The 6,822-nt window shown below is 46.0% G+C and overlaps 1 long non-coding RNA gene across 1 annotated transcript; it reads left to right on the forward strand.

The window, feature by feature from the left end:
- The first annotated feature begins 3,167 nt into the window (after positions 1-3,167).
- LOC149918109 (uncharacterized) lies at positions 3,168-6,822 on the forward strand. The gene is made up of 3 exons (XR_016465921.1): positions 3,168-3,977; positions 4,833-4,988; positions 6,442-6,822. It is a non-coding gene; the product is annotated as an uncharacterized LOC149918109 (long non-coding RNA).

Here is a 6,822-nt window from a genome sequence, read left to right on the forward strand (position 1 = left end):
GTTCTGATGACTAGGAGGAAACTCATCTCTCACAGAAATGTTTTGGGAGAGAGGGTTAGTCTGTCTTAATGTTTACAGAAACCCCAAATACCTTGTGAACTGCAACACACAGTTGTGCAATTACATATTTGAAATGACTGATAAGAATTCTGTTAATTGACTTTAAAATAACTGGGAATAGGAATGTTCCTTGAATTCTTTGTTGTGAAAATGTCATTCATCCTGTCCTGGCTAAAGCAGTATTGTTTCAAACACAGGTGAAAGAGCACTAAAGAAAGCAAAGTCTTGGCAATTGATTTTGATCTGTCAGATGTTCCGTTTTCATCTGGGCAATGTTTTTCCTGCAGGGGTATTTCAGCCACATAAATACCACTCTTCCAAAATAGCTGTTTTGACTGCAGGAGTTCCTGCATCTCCAGGTCCTGAGGGTATTATAGAATTCTACTCAACTTTTGCAAGCTGAAGCTGGGGTATACAGACTCTGGGCTTGGCTCTGCTGCAGTGTAGTGAAATGCTGGGTAAATCTCAACCCTTTTCCAGCTCTAAAATATTAGACCCAAGACTCACCAGCAAATGCTTCAGAATCCTTCATGAGAAACAGAAGCACTGTGTTTATTCAGGTTCTGTTCCGTATCAGAACTATTATTTAGTCCTGCCTCACAAGATTTAGCATGACTTAATGAGTAGTTATTACATACAATAATCTCACTTTGGTTTTTGGTTCTTTAAAGAAAAATATGATTCTATGACTTTTCTGGTATTTGCTAAAATGGAAAAAAAAATAACCAGAAGCTCAGGTATAACGAGAGTAGGCTACTGAGGATACAGATGTAGGGCTTGGGGAAAGAGTAATTTGGAAGACATATTGTCCAACAAACTTCTGAAATATGAGGGAGGCAATTGTCTTCTTGTTCTGGTTTTTGTTTCTTTGTTTTCTGGAAGTTCTTCACTGTTCTGGAGCAGGCATTCATACCAAACGTTGTAGTTCTTAAGCTGACCTTGGAAAACAAGTGCTTGTGTTTTCAACTAAACATAGATATTCTCACTGCTACCTACATTTTTGGTGTAAATAGGATCTGAAAAGGCTTTTAAGAAGCCTGACCTTAGGCTTTAGCTGATTTGAAAAGCCAACCAGAACCACAAACCTGCCATAAATCCATGAGAAAATTAACAAAGATGACACAGGAGAGATGAAATGATGTTTGTTTACTCTAGGAAAACTGGGGAGGAAAAAAGACAACCAGCAAAACTGAAATATTCACTGTTAGTTTTTTTAAATGCATTTGCTATGCAATGGAAGAACAAAGAGAATCAAGATCCAGGTTGAAATTGGATAGGCAATTTGTTGTGCTTGGTTTATTATAGCAGGGCAAGAACTCCGTTCTGGCAAAGCAAATCCTTATATTCAATGCAGTTACTTTGGCCTCTCCTACATCAACCTTTGGGAGTGTATATTTTCAAATCTACCTTTATTAAAGGGAAAAAAAAAATAGGTGAGTTAAAGATTGATGCCAATAAGTCCTTGTAAAGAGTCTGCCTTTGTGCTACCCATAGAACAGAACTCACACCCTTGATACTCAAAATGTCAATTTCAGCTGTGGCCATGTATGTGTCTCTGTCTTGTAGGCCTCTGACACCAGTGCTTTTGGAGCGGTACCAGGAGCCTTAGGAACCTGATAAGGCTGGTCTTCTCGGTAGCTGCTGGCTCATTTGTAGAAATGGTGTTTGGAGGGAGCCTCTAGAGGGCATTTCCAGCGTCCCACTCAAAGCAGCCCCATCGCCAGCACTGCAGCAGCCCAGCAGGAGTTTCCTTTAGCCAAATCCTGAAAGCCTCCAAGGATGAAAATACAATGACCTTCCTGGGCAGTACCATATTCTGTACCATGCCGTACTACCCGCCCAAGAACAGCCCTCATAGTGTTCCCAGCACCCATCCTGAGCCTCCCAAGATGCAGCCTGTGGCCTTGTGCTACTTCATCTGGATGCATCCTGTAATCTTTTCTATGGCAGATGTATTTTTATATAAAATTTGTATTTTCAAATGGAATGTTACATGTGTTAATTTTCTGCTTATGGAATCACTTTTAGAAATATTAATAGTATAGGTAGTAAGGGATAAATTACATCACAATAGGAAACTTTTCTCCTTATTTCCTAAAAGGAATTATGCTTGTTATGATGGGAAACTCCCTTTCAGTGGTGTATCTCCTCCTGTTAGTGAGGGTAAGCAGCAGGACAGTCACAGCAGAGCCTCTGTTTTTGTGAGATAAAGCGTTCAGGGATAACTACTCTTTACCACCACGGGGTGTCACCGTAGATAGAACAATGATCTCCCAAACTCCCATTAACAAACAACTGAAAAACAAAACACCCCTGAATGAAGTAACTTTTTCACAGCTCTTAGTGGCTTTGTAAGCCACGAGTCTTAAAGACTTAATTTTGTAGTAAGGCCTAGCATTTCTGATCAAATCATGTTTGCTTTCTTGCTACTGTGTTCTGTCAAGAAGTTGTTGGTCACATAATTAAAGTGCCTCAAAAGAAAGATGCACAGAACTCATTTTCCTAAGTGTTTTGTTTAACGTTTGGAGGCAAGGCTTGGAATTGAGCTCAGTAGGTCACCACTGCTACACCAAAGCTGGGAGGACTCACTGGGACCAGTGATGGTGCTACATCTGCTGAACGTGGTGAGCTTCATATGGACTCAGCCAGTGAAATTCAGTAGCATGGGGTGTGAGAAGACCAACCTAGATGATATAATTAGTCCTTCTGGACTCGAATTGTATATAGAAATGGGCCATCCCATTCTGAGTTGTCTCCTTCCCTCTAAAGGAGGATGAAGTTGCTAGTTTTCACTCGCGTGCATAAAATGGTGATGTTAGCTGAGTGGTTTGAGAGGATCTGAATGCAATGGTGGACCTATGTATGAAGGGTACTAGCATAGTGTTTCATGGTCATTAAGCATGTGCAGGTTCTACTTATTTAACCATAACACCTTTAAGGAGAGCAGTGGAAACAACCAGCACTCTTCTGTACAAGAACGTAAGTAAAACTAAACGTTGACAGCTACCTTACAAAGAAATTTCTTTCTGTAAGATCCTTTGTAACAGACACAGGCGTTTCCTCTTTCTCTCCCTCTCAATTTCCGGTGCTAAAGTGAGAATGTTTTGCCTTCCCTTTTATCCCATTCAGCTTAAAGCAGCTTCCTGCATGGCACCATGCAACAAAGCTGGCTAGAGGGAGATGCCACCTTGCTTTGTCAGCCATTGGCTTGGTGGGGTCTTGCTGGGGTTTACAGTGTGCAGACCATAACATGGGCTTCATCTGCTCAGCATGCCAGCAACAGGGGTTTGAACTGCCTTTGACAGCACCTCACGGAGCCACATTGGTGTGAGCCAGGAGAGTGGTGAGTGGGCCACCAGGAGGGAGGTGGCACATAGGAATGAGCACGTTCTGTGAGCCCCCGGGGAGGAGAGAACCTGCAGCAGTGCTTGGGCCATTCCAAGTCTTTTGAGCTGGATGTTGACCTTAGGAATGTAATCAGAGAGCTGATTATAAATAGTTGGTGCAGTTGTTGATGAGATTAAAATGTGCTGTGGCAGGCAGGCGGTTGGAGGCAGGGGTTACTCCCGTGTGTGCCCAGGATGCTGCGTGCTCATTTGTCTATGGCTGCATGTTGAGCCTGAAAAAGGGAAGTGGCTGAAAAATGCTCAGAAAATGTTCCCAGGGAGGGAGAAGGAGGAAGTAGTGTGGCTTACAAAAGAGGGGTGTGCGACATGGGGGAAGGGGCCAGGGAGCAGAGAATTAATGAGGAGGGAGGATGATCACTGCAAGCGTTCAGGAAGCAAAGCCCTGAAACCAGAGGAATGCCCTGGATAACAGCGGTAAAAACCTCCAGTGCTGATCTGTGTTCAGCTGGTGGTGCGTGATGGAGCTGGGGGGAAAGGGAGGCAAAGAGAGCAGGGAAGGAAGTGCAGGAGGTGAGTAATGGAGGCCAGAAATAGTATTTTATCAACGTGAAGATTTTGCTAATAAGGAGAATCGTCGGGGAGAACGTCTGGCTTTTAGTGTGACGGGAGAATTTGTCTGGTGCAGACAGTGGTCCATCTGTCAGTGGGGCAGGGGATGGAGCTGAGTTTGTGCCTGTGGATGAGGAAATCCTGGAGGTGAGGTGTGCCAAGACAAGAGAAGGAGAAATTAGAAAGCAGATAGCTGGAGAATTTAGGGGAAACTGGTCGTCTCATCCCAGCACCTACAGAGTAAGGGTGTGAGCAGTCACAGCCCGGTGCCACCATGTTGTAACATGGAGAGAATCAGGCTGGGGAACAATCCATAACCCGGAGGGAACATTTCACCTCCCTGAGTTCTGAACAGGGGGAGAAATCAAACGCTCTTTCCTGACACGAGGCACAGCGATAGAAGTATTAAAAATAATGCTTCTATGAACAGCGAAACTTCTGTAGTCGAACTTCCTGTGGCTTCGTGCTTCCTGTTTATGTTCCTTTTGTGCCACGCATGGTGAGGGGTGAGCCCCGAGTGCAGCCTGACCCAAGCTCTGCATGCTCCTGCCCACAGGGCTGGAGATGAGCATGGAGCTGCTGAGGGCACAGATGGGGCATTCCCCGTGCCTCCTTTCTTTAGGAACTCAGGCTGGTAACAGTCCCAATGAGCCGTCCACTCTGGGTATCCAGCACTAAGGTTACGTATACAAAGTGTGGAGAACCACACGTTTAGTTCACTCCTTGGCTTTCCTCTGGACTTCAACTGCATCCTCATCACTGTCACTTGAGAGATAACGTGGCTGCAGAGGAGCTCACCATTTCCCTCATTTCTAGGACTGTTTGTTTGGCCACTGTGCAAAGCACTGACTGCAGGCCCATGCCAACACAGCTGCACCCATTTCCAGGCCACTTTTGGAGCATTAAGGACATGCTTTTGGAGCAGCTTGGAGAGGTGGTGATGTGATGCTGAAAACGATGGAGCTAAATGTGGTATGGCTTTGAGCAGTCCTGGATTCCTGAGGGTGACGGGTGCTGGCAGAGCTGATGGAACACCAGGCTGCACCCACAGAGCGCTGCAGGCAGGGAGAGGTCGGGCAGAACGTCACAAACATCTCAAATACCTGACTGGAGAGAGGGGAAGCCTGCAGGAACCTCACCCGCAGAGCTAATAGCTTTGTGTAAATGTTATTTGCCAGAATTCCACTACGTATTTACAGCTATTTTATGTGCATTAAATGTTCACTTGCCAAGGAATGATGGATTACCCCTGCTTTGAAGCTGATTGAGAACTATTACCATTACCACCTTATCAGGCTGTTACTTATTAGCCCAAGGTACAAGACTATAATGCTTTCCAAGCAAGAAAACTCCTGACTCGACAGCCAAATTCGCTCCAAAAGTGAAATGATGGTGTGGGAGCAAAAGAAACGCAAGGAAATTATATGTAATTACCGTTTCTCCAGCTCCTTTATACAGGGAGCAGGTGACTCAGCGTTCCCATAAAACTACCTCCATGGGAAAGGAGGAGCTCTTCTTCCACCTGGCAGCTGCCTGCCTTCGCTGCAGCTATCTGTCTGCTGAACCTCCCCTTGGGGCAGCTGCTGCTGCTTAGCAGCTCAATAGCATGCATACCTGCGGAGTGCTCCTTTCATTAAAAGGAGTATTTGCCACCCCGTGTGGAATGCTTTAAAGCAAGGTGCAAATATGCAAATAATTACCACGAGCATCTGAGCTTTATTTATTTATTTCTGATTCCTTCCCCTGACTTAATGCATTAGTGATGTCTAGCTGGGCTCCTGGGCCCAGCTGTGACCTACAGAGCCAAGGAAGCGAGCCTGCCCTGTTGCCTCCTAGCTCTGGGTGACATTCTTGTTGTTGCATTTTACTTCTTGGAGGTACTGCAAACACAAAGGCAAACATGACGCTCTACTGGAGAACCACTGCACAGAGCAGTGTTCTTCTCACAGCTCTGCACAAGAGTGGGGGTCCCTCCAACAGCAGGACACGTTCGTATCAGGCACTGAGACACTGAACGTGACAGTTGCTGTCTCAGGGGACTTTGCATCCACACAGAAATAAAGACAAAGAGTGAAACAAGAGCAGTGAGGAAACCCAATGCCGGCAGTTGGGGCTGGGGAGGGGGCTGAATTCCCTGCACCCAGGCTGGTGCTGAGGCTGTCTGAGCAATATCCCCAGGTTGTTTTTCAGTTTGGATGTTTAGCTCTGCCTATTTAAAACTCCCCTGCTTTGCAAAGTTTGTTTAATCTGTCAGCCTCTTTCTGATCTGTACGTGGCAAGTCAGCAGGTAAAGAGCATTGTGAGCCTTCTGTACATCACTAATTAATTAAGGCATTCAAAATAAAGCTGCTGCTCATATTTGCTATTAATAGCCAACAGTTTTTCTCTTCTCTCCCTCCCCTCCCTTGACCTCTTTCTGTTGCAGATACAGAGCAACCCTGCGGGGGGCTGACACACGAGGATTCAGCACCTCCAGCTGCTTTGCTGCAATGCTTCCCCACGAGCCCACCCCAGCGGGACCCCAGGAGGCAGCCAATTCTGGGAACAGAGGACTGCAAGTCGATGCTGCTGCTGCTGCTGCTGGTTATCAGCCCAGCGCTGGCATCCCGCCTCGAGAGCTTCTCCTGGGCTGTGTTGGCTGAGCAAACTCGAGAGAGGGGCAACGGTCAGAGTGACAGAAATGACTCGCTGGGGGAGAAGTGCAGCAAGATGGGCTCCAGGAGAGATGAGTCACTGCTGAGCTGCGCTCCAGAAACAGCTCACAGAGCCAGCTGCTGCTGTTCAGAAGATGAACTTACTGGACTCT

Source organism: Phasianus colchicus, chromosome 4, assembly GCF_987193195.1.
Source record: "Phasianus colchicus chromosome 4, bPhaCol1.hap1.1, whole genome shotgun sequence".
NCBI lineage: Eukaryota > Metazoa > Chordata > Aves > Galliformes > Phasianidae > Phasianus > Phasianus colchicus.